General features: G+C 39.2%; 1 protein-coding gene across 5 annotated transcripts in view; it reads left to right on the top strand.

Annotated features, from left to right (window-relative positions):
- Nucleotides 1-18841, top strand: part of PPP2R5E (protein phosphatase 2 regulatory subunit B'epsilon) — a 147485-nt gene that overhangs the window by 79336 nt on the left and 49308 nt on the right. The gene's annotated exons all lie outside the window — the stretch shown is intronic.

Here is an 18841-nt window from a genome sequence, read left to right on the forward strand (position 1 = left end):
AACAGTACTGGAAGAATCAATGACTTCAAAATATGAAGCCAAGATTGCCAGGTATTCTTGGATTTCTGGCATTGTGAAAAGAAAAGCCACAGGAGAATCAACACGAGTTGTAGATCTGTGTTTGAAAAATATTCAAGCCTGTTGGATGTCTTGATTTTTTTTTTTTCCTCCCTGTTCATTGTGGTAAATTAGAAATGGCTTTAACCTTAATAAAATTGTGATTTGTAGAATCTAGTTAAAGCCTGTGCTGGCTTTATAAACTAATCATTGTCTTTATAATCTTGAAATCAGGGGTGATGTCTTTCATTATTTTTGAACAGTGTCTTGCACTTTGTGTGGTCATTAGGAGTTATGAGGAGAAACATTATTAGCATAATGGAAGTAACTATGTTCTTATTGGGTCAGTAATTATATTAGTTTGGAAAAGCTGAGCCAAAATATGGTTTTCTGATAGAGTTCTATGGGAAGATTGCCTTCTTTGGCATCCCAGAAGCTCTTGGATCTAGAGAGTACGTGTTCTTGGGGGAGGAGGAGCTCTTCTGCTGACTGGTGAAATTGTGCTGCAGAGATCCAGAAGGGTCAGTGCCCCACTGGGAAGCCCTTTGGAGAATCTGGCCCACTCTCTCTGTATTGCTGAAAATCTGTCTAGCTTTTCAGTTCAACTTGTATCATTTGTATTCAACAAATACAGAACAGAGACATCTGTGGTGGAGTAGATGTGGTTAAAAGTGAATAGTTCAGATTTGGGAAGGGATGTGAATTATCATAACTTGAGAAACAATGACTGATGTATGAAGATCATTTCAAAACAACGTCCAGTGTATTCCTCAGATCTATATCTGAATGTATATTGCATTTGTTGTTAATTTGCAAGAATATCGTAGCAGAATATTTTGTAGATTAACTTTAACATTGTAGCTCTTGAGCACTGGTTCTCAACCAGGGGTGATTTTGTTTCCCAAGGCACTTTGGCAATGTCTAGAGACGTTTTTGGCAGTCACAACCAGGGGTGGAAGGGGCGTGCTACCAGCATCCCGTGGAGAGAGGCTGGAATGCAGCTAAACTTCTTATGCCGCACAGGACAGCCCCCCAAAAAGAATTATCTGGCCCTAAATGTCACTAGTACCATTGTTGAGAAGCCCTGCTCTAGAGTTTGCATGCTATCTAAACTTCTTAACCTGATATTTAGGGTTTACTCTAGTCCATCTAGTTTCTGCAGAGCAAGGCCCGTTGGTTCTCATCTACCTGGGTTCTCAGCCAATAGAGGTATCCACTGTTTATAACTTCCTTCTTCTGTATCATTCCATGGATAGTCCACGAATACGTAAGCATATACGAGCATATAGTATAAATACAAAAAGTGGTGGCATAGTATACACACTTACCTGTACCTTGCTTTTTTTTTTTTTTTTTTTTTTACTTATCCATATATAATATATATCAATACACATCAAGGTGTCTTATTCAGTTTTACAGCTACGTAGTATTTCACTGTTGGAGGCACCATAATTTATTTAACCAGTATCCCATGAATATCCTAATATGTATATACATGTCAGCTTGCCCTTGTGTGAGAACAGCTGTATATTTACTGATTTTTTTTTTTTTTAATAGCCTTTCTTTTCCCGCTGTTTCAGAGACCTTCGTGTGTTACCTGGCCCCCGCCTCTAGTTCTGATTCTCCCCTTTCTTTCCAGACTTGCTACCACTGCTGCCCAAAAAGCCCTGAGTTGTGTCTCCTTCCTTCAGTTCTTCCACTTCTTGGCAATCCGGCCTTTTGGAATTTGTTCATTTGCTGCTTTTTAACTTTTTCCACATGTGTTTGTCCAATGTTTTCTAATTAGACTATAGGCACTTCTAGGCAGGAGCTGTGTCCCACTCATCTTGTGGCCTCTGGAATACCTCCTAGCACAGGCCTACCTGGAGTTTTTTGAATGAGTGAATGAATTCTCTCTTCAATGTGAGCATTCCAGGCTCTCAAATTATGATTAAGATATTGAATGTCATTGGATTATATTCAGTTTTTAAACCCAGTATTTGGCGTAATAAAATTTTTTTTTTTATTTTTATGAAACTAGCTTGGATCTAAACCAGCTTTGGTCTTTTATTTTTTTTAAAGATTTTATTTATTTATTTATTAGAGAGCGAGCGAGAGAGAAACAGCATGAGAGAGAAGAGGGTCAGAGGGAGAAGCAGGCTCCCCACTGAGCCGGGAGCCTGATGTGGGACTCGATCCCAGGACCCTGGGATCATGACCTGAGCCGAAGGCAGTCGCTTAACCAACTGAGCCACCCAGGCGCCCCCAGCTTTGGTCTTTTAAAGGAGACTGTTTTCCCTTCTCTGCTACCCTCTCCCAGTCCCCTACCAGATTTTTTTTTTTTTTTAAAGTCTCTTGTCAGTTGTGTGTGAACATGTGTTTTAAAATACACTTGAGCCTACCTTAGGAGGTGTTAAATCTGGAGCACACATGCTATTCTAGGGCATTAGAAAATTTATTTTCCAGATGGTAGTTTAGGGTTCTCAGAGGTGTAATTTATTTTTCATATCTCATGATTTGTGAAATTGTAGCTATTATTTTTACATGGTTCTTAGGTAATGTGGGGCATTTACAGAGCAGGAGCTAGTGGGGGAGAGTAGAAAGAGAAAGGAGTTTGCAGCCACACAGACCTGGGTTCAAGTGCCAGCTCTGGCCACACTTAACTTGCTGCATGACTTTGGACGGAGCCCTCCATCTTTGGGGCCCTCGCTTTTTGTGTGGTGCTGAGAGGTATAAGGGATCAGGGGAACGGTGGCCATAGTCCTTCCTACCCTGCTCCGTAAATACTCTGCCTAAGTAAACTTGTTATGCTTTGCTCGTACATCAAGGTTCTCACCACGTCAGATACACGTACAATCTAGCATGCAGGGCGCTTACTGCTCTGTGAGAAGGGCTGGAACCAGGGCCCCACTTGGTGTCCTCGCCTCCCTTCCATTTTGCCACCTCTTAAGCTCCTTGTATATTTGGTGCTGCCACTGCCCACTTTCCTCATTTGTATCACACGTGCCCTTTGGGCTGTTTGGGAGGATTGGCAGTAACGATGTGTATAAAGCTCTTAAAATAGTCTGTAACACATGGCAGGCATTCAGTCAATAATACTATTATTCTGTTTTGATAATTCTGTAGTTATGTACTTGATTTTACAGTCATTGGTGGAACCCAGAGTTCCCGTTTGTGGACTTAAGATGCTGTCGACTGGATGTGGTATAGTCCATTGCCTTGGTGGTGCTCAAATTCTGCAATTCCAAGATGATCCTGTCTGTGGATCGTATGTCACTGTCCCCACCTCGTCTGCCTTATTACTGTAAAATGCAACTGCTTCACTAGGATTAGTGAAGGAAATGGTGGTGCTTTTAGTGAAATATCAGTGAAATGATAGCTAGGTTTTATAAACTAGGATGGGTCATGGACTCGTGATGACATGTTCTGGTGTCAGCACTATTCGGAGAAGCCTTTGATTTAACCTGATGGGACCTATCCTTTGAGAGTTCATTTCTTGTTAGGGCAAGAAAAGAGTGACAGATAAAAGTAATCTATGAGTTGTGGAAGCCATTTTTAGCATTTAAATAAAGTCTGGATGCCACCTCCAGGCTATTAGAATTAAGAAAGCAAAATAGCTCTTTATGTGTAAATAAAATAAAACAATGTAGCACCTAACTTACCTGCAGAAGAGTAGTGTGGGGTAGTGGGGAGAGCCCCAGACAGAAAATGTGAAAGTCACTCTCCTCATTTCTCATCTTCCACTTGACTGGTGGTGAGATCTTGGGCAAGTAATTTCTATCAAGCCCCAATTTCTCCTGTTGTAAATGGAGGGGGTTGACGGCAATCGCCTCCACCTTCCAGCTCTGAAGACTATCAGCTCTTTTGGTCAGTACAGTCTAAGAAAGTTAGAATGGATTCTGCATCCATACTAGTTGCTTAGGTATATATTTCTCATGAGGGCATATCTGATGGAAAAACCAGAATCAGGGCTTGTAGTTCTTTTAGGCTTTGGCGCATTCTGCTTTGTATCATCTCAAGTGTCAGGCTTTTGTCCTTGAGGCAGTATTTTTACCACATTATGCTAATGTTTTCTTTTTGGTTCTGTTGCCATGCATCCATTTGAAAGACTTTTTAGAATTTCTGGTTCTCCCAGTAATCTTGTGCTTTCCCCCTGCCCCCGCCCCAAACTCGAATTCTCTGTATTTTATACTGTTTATATCTGCACATCTTCCTTTTCAAAAATGTCTCTTTTGGGTATAGTTCAAGTATGAGATGAAATCTCAATGGTGAAGACATTATTTTAGTGAACTCCAGGTAAAGTTTACTGAATGACTTAGAACTGCACTTTTAAATTTTGACGATAAAAAAAGGCAGGGGCCCCGCTCTGTCAACAAACTCAAAATCAGGTAGAAGGGATACTCGTGAAGAAATAATAAGAAAAATGTCATATGTGCATTAATAGAAGTATGTACAAGGCCAGGAAGGAGTAGCGAGAGGGGCGATTAGTCAGAGGTAAGTAGAGATGGTCAAGGAAGGCTTTTTACCAAGTAAAGCCTCCGTAGGGTGTTAAAAGGTGAATGCGTGTTTTCTAAGTGGCTGAAGTAGTGTTGAAAATGAAAAGGAGAATTCCATGATGCAAAGGAATTTCCAAACCCCATAATATATTCAGAGAAACACAGTAGTGCTGTGTTGTTATAGCATTTTGTGTGTGTGTGTGTGTGTGTTGGGAAGTGGGAGGAGGTGAATGGTGCCAGTGGAAGCTGTAGAGGTGGGCCAGATCTTGAAAGAACCTCACAGACAGTGGATAACCATTGAAAAGTTTGAAGCAGTTGAGTGACATGGTGAGGTTTCTGTTGTGATGGCAGCGAGCCAGAGACTGGAGGGGGCTGAAATTGAAGGTAGAGAGGAATCGATTGGGGAACTGTTGCTGTAGAGAAGTTGTGGAGGGCCTAAAGCAAGCATAGGTGTGTGGAAGTAGAGAAGGAGAGGAAAGGATGGCATTTGAGACTCACTTAGCAGGTAAAATTGAAGCCACTTGGCATTCGTGTGGGTGTTTGGAGTGTGAGAGAGAGGAGCGGGGTCTAGGATAGCGTTGTGGGTTTAGTGGGTCTGTTGTGCTGTTGTTTGAGAAAGGTACGGCAGGAGGGCGAGCAGGGTGTGGAAGGAAGCTGAGGAGTTGACTTTTGATGTGTGGACTTGGAGGTTATGGGAGACCTAGATGTGGAAAGCAGGAGATGAAGATTGGTAATTATCAGTATGGGGGGAGGGCAGGAGAGAAAAAAGAACAATGCTGGAATTTCAGGTGGTACGGGGGCATCATTGGGCTCTCGTGTGGCGCTGCAGGTGGGACCTAGTGGGTTGAGGAGAGCGTGAAGCAGAAGGAAGTTGAGATGATAACTGTAGATAGTGATTGCATGTATGGTGATGGAATCTTCATTAGAATAAAATCTTATTTCTCTCCTTCAGAAAGTATACCTTGTTGCACTGGCTGTTTGCTGTTATTATTCTCATATTTTGTTCTTATGACTTACTGGTTTCAAAGTCTGCCCCCTTCCTAATCTGTGGTTAAATTCTTGTATACCTCAATTCGTAGAGTATGTGATTTTTCCAAAGGTAATATAGTTTTAAGATAAAATATTTTGGACAGTTTTTTCTTCTTTTCTCTTGAAGTTTTTCCTTGAGTCCTAATTATTGTTTCTTGGCCACCATTAGCTTTGTTTTTCCTACTCAAATTATACCCTGTCATTTGGTTATCTTAAGTCTTTTATCTTTTATATATCCTTTGACTTAACCGGAAATCACAGCCCTGGCTCACCTCTTAATAGAAAAATATGGTTTTGTAGAAAATTATGAAGTTGCAATTAAAGGCCTCAGAGTCTGCCTACACAGACATTTAGTAGTGCTTTGTTAACTTCACTACATACTTTCTTGCCTGAAGGACAGAGTTTCTTTTCATAAAATAACAACTATCTAAAAGTAGCCTTGGGAATGATAACTACCAGGGGGGAATATGAAATTTCCATTTTTCATCTTTTGGTATTTGATAAGGAATGTAACCATACATCCTGGCCAGAATTTGCCTTTGAGGTGACTCTTCAGACTCAAAGGAGATACGATCTGACCCATGTGGTGGTGGTGGGGGGGGTGATATGGTGATGGGCTGTTTACACTATTGAAAGTATAAATAATGGAAGAGGGTTGAGTGATACCTGGGAAAGGCATCTAGGAACTGAAATTATTGGTAAATTTTGAGGATAGGATAAGTCTAAAAGATAGGACATGAGAATTAAATTAGAAAGTAAAGAATTCTTGGTACTTAGAATTTAAGGTTATGATAATGAAGATGATCAAAAGACATTTTTAGAATGAGATCAGGAAGAATTTCCTGCTCAAGGTTAGGAGCAGATTGTTACTATCTGTAATTTTTCAGGGGGTAGAGAAACCAGCAGGCACTTTGTCCTTTCCTTAATGGCTGTAAATCTTAATAGTACTGTACTTGTTTGGTTAATGCTCCCTTTCTAATATTCATTTAGCATCTTAGGGTGTCTTTAGATTGGTTTTATAGGGTTAGTGGATTCTCTGGTGTTGACTGCAGAATTTTGAGTGTTTTGTATATTTTTGTGGTATTTTGAAGATCCATAGCTTTTGATGGAATATTCAAAGGCATTTCTCATCCGGAATGGTTTAAGCTTGATTTTACCACACATGCAGCTCTGCTAAATCCTGCTCTCTCGGACAATATAAGGTAAGATTGGAAAGAAGCAGGGTCTTCCCATTTATGGCAGTAACTAAAGATGAGAAATGAAGTTGTTAGAATGATTTCACCCATCTGGGCCTGTGGTTTTCCCTGTTGGAAGGTTTCTTCTGGTAGTGAATTCAATTTCTTAAATACGTGTCTGACTCTAGATTTTCTGTTTCATCTTGTGTCAGTTTTGGTAGGTTGTTATAATAGTTTCACAGTTTACAAAGTTTGTAGTAAAATACCTAATCCTTAGAGCCAAGGCATCCTTATGTTGCTTGCTTAGCTTCAATTTGGAGCAAGGGAGTTAGATGATTTGAACATCCCTCCATCTCCATAATGGCCCCTAATCCTTGGAAGCACTTACATGTGTACAGCCTCCTTTTTGTTGTCTTTCCTGGGTGTGGACTAATAGAAGATCACCAGCACCTGTACAACTTCCATGGTTAACATCATAATTATCTGCAGCAGTTACAACTTAGGAGTTAATTCGGTCTTCACAGCAACCCTGTGAGGTAGATAGTGGTGTCAGATATATTATTTTATTAGATGATTTAAAGGAAGTAGAGAGAGGTTAAGCAGCTTGCCTAAAGCTACTCACCAGGGTAACTGGCAGAGCTGATTTGATCCAGGCTGTCTGGCTCCAGAGCCAATACTCTTAACTGCTATACCTAATGCTTTCCTGGAATCATTCTTTACAATAGGAATGAGGACCAAAACCCAAAGATTGGACTCCTTCCTCTGTACTGTGTTCTTTTCACTGAGTTCTAAATAAACAGGTAGTAAGGCTTTTGATTAGCTTTTCCCTGAATCTTGCTGCTTCTGACAAGGCCAGACCAAATAGGCTTCAGGATTAAAGGTTCATTTTTGCTTAAGAAACAGTTTCCCATTCAGTCTCTCCCCTCACTACTTCACTACTATACCTTTGTGTTGTTCTTGAAGTAAGAGTGCTTCTTAACCTTGTTTGTCCTGCTCTACCACTCCCTCCTGGTATGTGAGAATGAATGGTGTTTGGGGGGTGGTGGTGGTGAAGAGGAGCCCTGGAGGAGGGCCGGGTAGTTCAAAACTCTCCTCTGTTCCACCCAAACTATAGTTCTTGAGATGATCCTATCTCCTTAGTTCATGTGTGGGCCCCCCCACCCCAATATCTCTTCTCTCTGTCCCACCATTAGAAGCAGGCAAACTTTACTAGCAGCCAAGGCATCCTTATGTTGCTTGCTTAGCTTCAATTTGGAGCAAGGGAGTTAGATGATTTGAACATCCCTCCATCTCCATAATGGCCCCTAATCCTTGGAAGCACTTACATGTGTACAGCCTCCTTTTTGTTGTCTTTCCTGGGTGAGTGGTGTAGACGGACAGACCTGGGCCCAGTCCTACCACTTACTTAGCTGGGGTCTTAGATGAGTCTTTACCTTTTTAAGCTTGTTACCCCACTGTGACTTTAGAAGGTTGTTGTGATGTCATTACCACTGTCGTTAGTCATGACACTACCTTTAGCGCCCCTGTTAGACTTAACCTTTTTCTTTAGATGGGTGTATCACATTTTCTGGTTACAATGAAGTCTCGATAGCCTAAAAGGCTTTTTGGGTGTGGGTTGTTTTTTTTTTTTTTGGTCTCTTTAAGGTAACTTCCCGTATTTTTTCTCTGACCGTAGACTTAAACTTTTAATTCTCTGTGGGAAATTTCATTTTCAAGTCTTTTTTTTATTTTTTAGGAGGACCCTATAAATCTGCTTGTGCCTGTATGTGTATAATTATATATACATGGGTATATATATCACCCTTAGTTCGCCAAAATACAAATTTTCCTGATATACCTGCCTATTCAGGTCTATATTAATAATTTACCATTTCTCTCCTGCACACACTCTCTCTCAAGGAATCTGACAGGGATTTTAATGTGTTCAGTTTTAATTTAAATGTGCTAAGGAGTGGGTTTTTACTCAGGAAGCAACTGAACTACTCATGATTGCTATTTGCTTCATTTACAAGCTGTAGTCCTCTGGCTTCACTGCTTTACAGATTGTTCAGAGTTTTCAATATACTTAAAATTGTTTGACAGCTGTGACTTGTCTAGCGCTGATGTGTCCAATACTATCATCTCACTCTAAGGAGAGTGCTCCCCCTCTTTCTTTCCCTCTTCTCTGAAGCTGGCAGCAAAATTTTGCAGGATGAGTTACAGTACTGCATTCAAGTTTTGGTTTCTCTTTTCTCCTACCTTTTAATTTAACCTCAAAACTGAAAATATGGTTAGCGGTGTAAGGAATACTTCTGGAAAAAAATCTAGGAAAAATGTATGATAAAATGATTGGGTAATATTGCCTGTGGTTTATATATATAAGTGGGTCTTGGCTAATTCTAGCACTTGCTGTTAGTTTATGTAGTTCATTCAGCCGTCTCTCTACCGAGGACAGAAATGAGAGAGGGAGGAATTTATTACTTGATTCTCTAAGGAGAAAGCTGGTTTTACCTCTGTGATGCATATGAGCAGGAAAAGCCGGAGAAATGAGTGTCTTCGATGTGGAATTCTCAGAGACGGTAATGCCTGAGGCAAGAATTTGGCAAGAAAACAATGAGCAGGTCATTTCCAGGAGGTAGTTGGCTTCTGACCAATGTGAAAAGCCAAACTTGATTTGTAGATGAAAACAAGAAGAAATATGCTATCCAGTGACTTCTGCGGAGGAAGTTGCCTCTGGAAAGTGAGGATAAGATAAGGGACTTCTAGAGTTAAAATGCAGTTACAGTGATGAATAGAGAAAGGTGGGGCTTGGCTGAGCAATGAAGGGAAAACTAGAAAGACCAGAGCCCAAGGCAGCTGCAGGTCCTGGGCAAGGAGAAGCAGTGCCAGGAGGGCAAGGGGTGACACATAGCGGAGAGGTTGTTCTGGAATAAAACTAGGACTGGTTGTAACTATTTGGTAAGTTGGAGAGCAAGTTTATCTTTCAATAAAATGGATAAGCAAGCTATATTGGAGAATATAATGTTTCTTTGACTCTTCAGAAATGTAGGTAACAAACAGGGAGTGGGGGCTGGGCAGATAGTGTTAGCTGCTAAATGAGCTGCTTTGAAATACTGTGGAATTTCCCTTCCTGAAGAAGTTAAGGGCTTTATGAGAATAGGGTAGAACACTTCTGGAATAATGCAGGCCTCTTCCTTTTGTGGGACTTCTGGCCTTCTCTAGAAAAGTTAGAAAAATGTGTTGAGTTTAGACAATAGAGAAGGTGCTGGAAAATTGAGTCTGTATTTCTGCTGCCATCAGGTACAAAGTGGGGAATCTGTTTTGCCCTGTTCGGGAAGGTAAGAGTGGTTACTTGAGGGGTAAATAATCAGAAAGCAATGATCTTTATTTTTATTTTTTTAAAGATTTTATTTATTTATTTGACAGAGACATAGCGATAGAGGGAACACAAGCAGGGAGAGTGAGAGAGGGAGAAGCAGGCTTCCCGCAGAGTAGGGAGCCCGATGTGGGGCTCCATCCCAGGACCCTGGGATCATGACCTGAGCCGAGGGCAGACGCTTAACGACTGAGCCACCCAGGCGCCCTGGCAATGCTCTTTAAATCCACATTTAAAATGGAAGCTAACAGGGATAGTGGGCAGTTCCTATCCCTAAAGCCCTTTCTTGGTTTCTTTCTGAGGCATTTAACACCCGCACTCCAGCCTCCCTTCTTCTTCTTCTTTTTTTTATTATTATGTTATGTTAATCACCATACATTACATTAGTTTTTGATGTAGTGTTCCATGATTCATTGTTTGCGTATGACACCCAGTGTTCCATTCAATACGTGCCCTCTTTAATACCCATCACCAGCCTCCCTTCTAAGATGAGGCCAGCATGCCTCCGTGAGGTCCTTGAGGGAGGGTTGTCTGTCTTGCTCTCCCTTGGAGTGGCCTGTGTGACTCAACTTGTTATGAAGCTATATGGGTGAAGATGTTAATCTGTGATCATATTTTTAGTTCAGTTGCATTTTTGTTTTCATAACTCACCAGCTAGCCCAAGGTTTGTTTTCCTAATGCAGGGTCACAGAGATGCATACAGAATAAGGGACAGTGACAGTTTGGGCAGTTTCCTGTTTATTTTTAGTGATTTCAAATAAGGACACATACTCAGTTGCCGGAAATGAGCATCAGAAGCCTCAAGTGCTTTGTGTGCTTTTTTAAATTCAATATTTAAGAGGTTTAATTTTTCCTTTAGTGTTAGCTAATTTTGAACCATAAAGTGTTCAAAGCAGATGTTAGAATATATGTGTCCTCAAAGAATCCCCATGTTGTTACTGTTTTATCAACTTGTGCACTTTGGTTCTTACAGAAATCACTTAATTTAGCAGTTAGTACCTTTCTAGGATTGAAGACCCAAAGTCCCTATACAATGAGATGTGGCAAAAACCTGGTATTGCATGGCTAGTCTCCGTGTGGGGCGTGCGTGCTTTGCTTGCAAACACCAGCCAGTACGAGGGCCTGCTCTGTATTTATACACAGTAAGCACTATGACTATTGCAGTGTTTACACCTCTATTTTTGGATTCTAAGATTTAATAACAACAGTCTTCACTTTTGGATTCACTGCTACATTTCCAATTTTGGAGACAGTGTAATATAGTTGTCTCTGTGTGTGAAATACCATTTCTCTGTGATGATTTTGTGTGGGGCTAACAGACTCTAGAGAGAATTAATTTAACGTTATGGTCACCACTTCAACAGGTAAAAAGTTGCTTCTTATTTTGAGCAAAGTTTAGTGTTGTAATAGAAGCCTAATGGGAGTGGAGCATTCATGGTTAGGATTTGTGAGTAATAAGGGGGAGAGGCGGGCATGAGTCTAGATTACAGAGGTCTTGGCAAGCTAAGTAGAGGAGGATAGACTTAATCTTATAGACAGCAACAGGGAGCTGCTAAGGTTTTTGAACAGGAGATGAAATGTAAACGATATTCTTACTTTTCTTTCTCCAGCCCCACCTAGAAAGTCCATACCCTTCTGTCAGCTCCCTTAAGGAGGTTTAAGGCTGGCAGATTTACCCCAGGATGGCTGATGGCAGAGGGCTGTTGTCCTAATCTAGTCAGATGGTGGCAAAGAAAGAGGAAATGGAGAAGAATATATAAAGGAACTCCCCATCTCTTATATTTTTCTCCTGTGCTCATCAAAGAAAATTTAAAACCAGAGGACAAAAAATTATCTATAGTTTCATTATTTAAATGCAATCATTGTTCACATTTTAGCCTGTTTCTGTCTAGCCTGTTTTTTAAATGAGGCCTTCCCTTAAATTAAAAAAAAAAAATTCAGATATACTTAACATGCAACACAGATTTTAAGAACAGGTCTTAGGCAGTGAATGTTCATTGAATTTAATAATTCTCTGTACTCATATAGCCATAACTGCAGATTTAGAAGATTGCCATCACTCAGGAAAATCTCCTTGTGCTCCTTTCCTTTTTCTTCTTGTTAAACATTTTTTTCCCCAATCTTACTATATATGTAAATTGTATCATACTGAGCTTACTATGTATATATATATATATATACACACACATATATATGTAGTAAAAATAATATATATTATTTTTATTACTTAGCATATATGATTATATGATTTTAATTAAAAATTTTTTTCTTTGGCATTGTGATATAAACATGTTTCATGTAATTAAGTAAATCTAAAAAACATTCTAATGGCTACCTAATATTCCATTATGGAGATATATGATTGTCTACTTAACTGTTTTGGGACATTTAAGCTGCTTCCAAAAAAATAACACCACAGTAGCACTGAATAGCCGTTGTGAAGGCATAAATAAAATGATTTAAAGCAGATACAGGAGAGGAAGAGTTAAAGAAAATTCTAAAGGCTTAGAATGAAGAAGGTAAGAGAATTCTAGAGGGAAGTGGAGGTCAATGAGGATGAGATTGGTTTTGACTAGATTGAATTTGAGATCTAGGGAGATGTCAGAACTGCTCTGTATATAACTGGAAAAAGTGGAATTAAGGACATCCAAGTGCCCTGGAAACCGAAGTCCTAGTAGGAGAGGGGACAGAGCAGTGTTATTGAGAGAAGAGCCTCGTGCCACGGATTCGGTTTTGCGCTACCTTGAGTTCTAATGCTGACTTTTTTTGGGGGTACCGATTTGTGTTGTTCGTTGGGTGAAATGACGACTTTCAGGCATTCGTCTGACTTCTGTATTCATGATCTCAAGATCCAGAATGTGCTTTCCTTTCTCTTTTGCTTCACACTAAGACCTATTAATGTGGTTGGTGTTAATTCTGAGAAAGAAAACTGGTGATGCTATCACTTTACCTTGGCTAAGGCTAGAGAGCTGCCATTTGGTTTTCTTGCGGTTCTACTGGATTTTTTCCCACTAAAAGGGATTGACATGTTCGTATAAGAAAATTAAATTACCTGAATTAGTAGAAGTTACTGGAGAATGGAAGATGTAATTTAATAGGAAATAATTGCTAACTTTTGAGTAAATAGGGGGAATTGAATACATGCATATATTTACTTCCTTTACCTCCTGAAATCAGACAGAAATTACTGAAAAGAAATAAAACCCAGAAGAACAAAGCAAAATGGAGAGGAGATCTCAGAATCAGCATTTTGGAAACTAGAAAGCAAATGAACTGGTGGTCACTATGTTGGCAGACGAGAAAAAGCTGAGCCATAAGCAGCCGCAGGGAAAGTCTGGAAGTAACCGACTCACACCACATTAACTGCGGGAAGGTTCAGAAAGGTGCCTTTCAAACAAGTAAGGGCACATGGAGGCAAAAGGAGGAGACTTGGTGGAAAGTCTGTATAAGAAGTCGCTAGAATTCCTGATCCCACGTCACTCCCCCAAAACCAGGCGGCTAAAGACTGAAGGTTGACTCTCTGCAGAGGCTACACTGGAGGGAATCTGGTTCCGGGACATGGACATTAGGCGCTGCCAAGAGCAGTGGGTACCTTTCTGAAAGTAGCGGAGCACATTGACTGGGAAGATCCTCAGCCCTCTTGCCACTCAGCCCTCCGATCCCTTGTGCCTCTAATCATGAGATGGATGATTCTTTGGAGAATCAGACAAGCCCAAAAGAAAGACCAAAAGGCACCAATTACAGGAGCATTCTTAGGGGGTTGGTGGGAAGGAAATAGGCCAGCCAGTCTCACCCCAGACAAGCCCGCTACTGAGTGACTCTGTGCCCCTGTCTCATCCAGAGCGCCCATTTTAAATATGCCTGCATATGCGACTGTGATAAGGGCACAGATTTTCTTGGTTTGAATTCTCTCTCCTGACACTATCCGGACATTAATACTGTTAATTAGTTTTGTATGATTTTGAACTTTGTATAAAATGTACATGGAGGCGACTCAACTCAGATGTCTCCCTCTTTCCCTTGCATCTTCACCCCACCCCCCATCTCTTTTCCTGCCCTTGTGGCATCTCTCTCTCATCTGATGGGCATGGCAGGTCAAAGAGAGTAGAACAAAAGACAGAGTACTTTCTTTTCACACATTTTTCTCCCTTTGTTCTCCGTATAACTAAATGTTGATGTATTCCTCAAAACTCCCTTGTATTTACTTTGATCTGTATTCAAATTCTATTGCTTCTCTGTTCTTGAGCTCTCATGGACAGATTCCTTTCTCCAGACAGTTGTCAGTGCTCTAATCCTTCTAGAAACTGAACATCTAAAGGAATCAAATTATTTTCAGAAACAATCTGTGTATGTTAAATACAATTAGACGGTTGATGATAACAATTATCAGCTAAATCAATAGCAGCAGCAGCAATAACAGTGAACACAGATTTTGTTAGTCTAAATGAATCTGAATGGTATATATACCTAGTAGAATCTGAATGGTATATATACCTAGTAGATTTTGAAAGAAATACTTGCTAAAGGAAATACAAATAAAAATGACATCTTTGTGAATTTGTACATGCCCAAGATTTCTATTACTTTAATCTTGTCTTTTGAATTCGGCTTCATATTTGAAAATTCTAGTTGGGCACTATGAGTTTTTTAACTTCCTTTTTTGTTTGATTTTCTCTTTCTCCAACTGACTATTTAGCTGCTTTGATCATTTTAAGATGTTCCCTCTGCCTCATTTCAGAAATCAGGTTTCACAGAATAGTTGCTATGTCCTAGAAAGCCCTGGTAATACAGATTAAAAGTATGATCATGAATGTGTAACAGTAATGTTGAAATTATTGACTTTAGAAATCTTTCAAATCCTCTTCTAGATTTCCGGATGTTGTAAAACAAATCTAACATCTGTCACAAGTGCATGTTTCTTAGTCACATGTAAACAGTGTACACTGTCTTTGGTTCTGGATCATGGACTGTTTCCTCAGAAGTGTAGAGCTTTGTCCACAAAGGTGGCTTTATGATAAAAATGTGGATACCCTTGGTGGAGTGGTTTGAGCACACCTATGTATCACAGGGGTTTAGTCCCTCTTGTGTTGCTGAGACCTCTACTTGTGGCAAACAAGAGCATTGAGATTATTTTGGCACAGGGCATTATGTTTAACTCAAGTGAACATGTTTGTAATAATAACTTCTGGAAATTCTTGCCTGAAATTTTTAAATATATTGATAACATTACATAGTAGTGACAGTTACATATTTAATATGTTACAGAATAAAGGTAGACTGCAGTGGGTGGCTCATAATATAGGATGGTGTCATACTGATTTAATTAAAATTCTCCTCTTTAGATTTAGTGCTAAGAACATGTCTTTATATTAGAATAAGGGATTTTAATGGTTTCACAAGGTCAGATAATTTTAAACAGCTCTGTTCACTCACATCGGTGGTGAGGTTTAAAAAGAGACTTTATATCTAGTCTGAAGTTAAAACGACAGTAAACTTATTACAGTAATTAAAAGACATGGTTTGGCTTTAGAAACAAATTACTGATTGAACAAATTGCCAGTGAAGTAAATTAAGTGCTTATTGAAAGTTTTAAAAATTTGCCATTTGTTTCCTAATCAAAGTCCCAGCTTAAAAGAGATATATCTGCTCTAAGTTTCTTGAGCATAATTACAAATGCTTTGGGATTTTTCTCCTTGGTTTTATATATCAATAATTATTAATAACTACTTTAAAAGGGGCCAACAGTCAGGTTTGAAAGTTCTTTATCACTGGGACTATTAAGAATTCTTGGTGTTACCAGAGGTAACTTGACATTATATGTACATTTATTATTTATTAATTTTATGTTCTAAACATAAATAGTATAGCAGGGTATCTAGGCAAATTCTGTTTGAATTTTAGTTCTTATTCTTAGAATTTGAACATTTAATACAAATTCTGATATGTTTAGAAATAGTCTCCTCTGTTCAAATGTCTGATTTAGAGATTTAAAGTGACTTACTTACTTTAATACGTTTTATCATATTTATTTAAATGCATTTTTTGGGGCTGACACAAAATACTGTGAGAATAATGCGTGACGATGTAGCTTCAACATTGCATTTACTGGGTCCTCCCTCTGGTTCTAAATGCTTGATTAAATAATTTTATTTCTTTTCAGTACATGATGGATTATAGGTTGAACAAATGAATGAATGAACTCAATGAAAAAACTGAGAGATATCATTGAAATTGTTACTTGTTTGAGATCTTAATACAAATATTGCTAGAGGAATAATGGCATTTATAAATTTGCTTGGATGTTCTCTGTTTAACATCATTCATATTGTCCCTTTTTGTTAGAAAATTTACTTTGTGGATGTAATCTCAAAATTCATTTTATGGCTATGATGTCATTTTTATATTTATAGTTAGTATATTTGCAGTTTTGCATAACTGTATGAACTTATAGTGTCACAGATAACAGAAGGAGAAATGTTCATGAGGTCAACTAGTTCATGCTTTTATCCAAGAAAAGATGATACCTGCTCATCTAGAAAGTAGTATTTTAAGACACAGAAGATGATTTAAGGCTCTTATACTGTAATTAAAAGTGGTTTCCTGAGAAGATAATATGCCCGCTTTTACCCAAGCCTTAAATATTAATAGTGCTAACAAATATATAACTAAAAGGAACTGAAAGTATTCATTAGTTGTTGTTGTTATTTTTAGTAAGTCATTATATTGTTCTTACCTTCTATTTCGTTCATTGTTAATCTTGGCAAATATTTAGTGAGTAGTTACAAAGCACTAGCCACATTCTGTTCTTTTATAATGCGCTAGTCATTTTCCTTAAGCAACAGTAAAATATCAACCAAAATCATAGTGTAAAATTAGTAGTTTCTATGGAGATAAAGAGATTGGGGAAAGGGAGGGGTTTTCTCCTTGCAGTAACTTAAATATACTATTTAGAAATATTAATAGTTGTGGAGTGCCTGGGTGACTCAGTCAGTTAAGCTTCTGACTTTGGTTCGGGTCATGATCTCAGGGTCCTGGGATTGAACCCCAGGTCGGGCTTCCCACTCAGTGGGGAGTTTGCTTGTCCCTCTCCCTCCTCCCTCTCCCTCAGCCCTGCCCCCTGCTTGTGCACTCTCCTGCACGCTCTCTCTCAAGTAAATAAACAAAATCTTTTAAAAATATATTAATAGTTGTACTTTGATTATTATAAGTCAGGAAATAGTAAGTTGTTTAATCAAAACCTGATTAAAGTATGCCTAAACACTTCTTCCTCTTTACTTATGGGGCCATGTACTTGGGATCCTGCAAAGTCGTCTCTTTCACATTTGGCCAAGACTTTGATTTTTATTTATGTATTTATTTTTTGCACCATAGTTCACAGTAATCAGAGGTAAACCAAAGAGCTGAAAAATAAAAGAGCAGCCAGTCCCTCAACGCAAGTAGCTGTTGGGTTCCAGGCCTTGCCTGCGACAACGCTACAGTTTGCGTCACAACTGAGTTGTAACCAGAAGGGGTTCTTAGTATTAGTGTTAGAATTGTCAGTTTTAGCAAATAAAAATACAGGGCACCTAGTTAAATTTGAATTTCAGATAAATAACGAATTTTTTTTTTTAGTCTTAACTATATCCCGTGCAAGATGTGGGACATACTTGAACTAAAAATTATTTGTTTATGTGAAATTCAGATTTAACTGATGTCCTGTATTTTATCTGGCGACCCTTGTTATTTCTGCTTTTTGTATATGAAGGTGCTAGGCATTCAGAAATTAGTAAGGAGTTCTTGAGGGGCTCAAAGTCTTTTGGGGGATGTGGAACAGAAGGGATGTGGGGAATAGGAATACCAGAGAGGAAACTTGGCAGTAATCAAGATGTTTGAAGATGGAGGTCTGGACGAGACAGTGAGGATGAAGAGATGGTTATATTTTTCTGTTAATGCTGAGCAAGGTCATCGTAGCTCTGAATGCTCGGAGGTAGGAAAACAGTGTCCGCAGGTGCCATTGAGGGCCACTGGCAGGCCAGTAACGTAGGAGGGTGGTGATGGGAAAGGAGAGATGAGAAAATGAGAGGGTTAAAAAACTGATGAAAAGAAATGTAGGGGAATCAGAGGAGAAGGAAAAAGAGAGAAAAAAGTCAGGTCCATGCATGGTATTCATGGATGGCATGGAGGTGGTGTGTCAGAGAAAGGACCCTGAGAACCCTCCATGCATATCGTGGTGCTGTGTTACCTTGAAAAACTCACAAGCTTTTTGGACTTTTCTTATTTGTAAGAGGAGGGAATTGGATGAGAGAGTCTCTAACATGATCTGATTCTAGAAGCAACCCAGTGGAATCCCTAATCCTAAGTTTTCTACCTTTGAGGAGGGGTTATTTAGATTTTAACACCAGTTCCTGCTATCCCCTCAGCCTTGCTTTCTGTCCTTATAGCCACTTTCTGGAGGCCAGCCCCCAGTGCCTTCAAACCTTTAGTTTGATTCCAACATTCAGTGTTTATTATAATGCCTTTGGAATGAAAATGAATCAGACTACCGCAAAGACACTTATTTCTTAAACTTCTTTTTCTTTGCATTGATTCCAGTGTAGATTAAAATAAAACAGTTGAAAAATAAACCCTTGTAATTTACTTAAAAAATTTCTTTTGTTCATTTTGGATAATCCGTTCCTGAATGAATAAAATAGACGGTTTAGGACGAGAGCCTCATATATTTAAATATATTATAGAGGCAGTTTTTGTGACTTTAGAAATACCTCAGTGCA

This window comes from Leptonychotes weddellii, chromosome 9, assembly GCF_054177405.1.
Source record: "Leptonychotes weddellii isolate Sample4059 chromosome 9, ASM5417740v2, whole genome shotgun sequence".
Taxonomy (NCBI): Eukaryota; Metazoa; Chordata; class Mammalia; order Carnivora; family Phocidae; genus Leptonychotes; species Leptonychotes weddellii.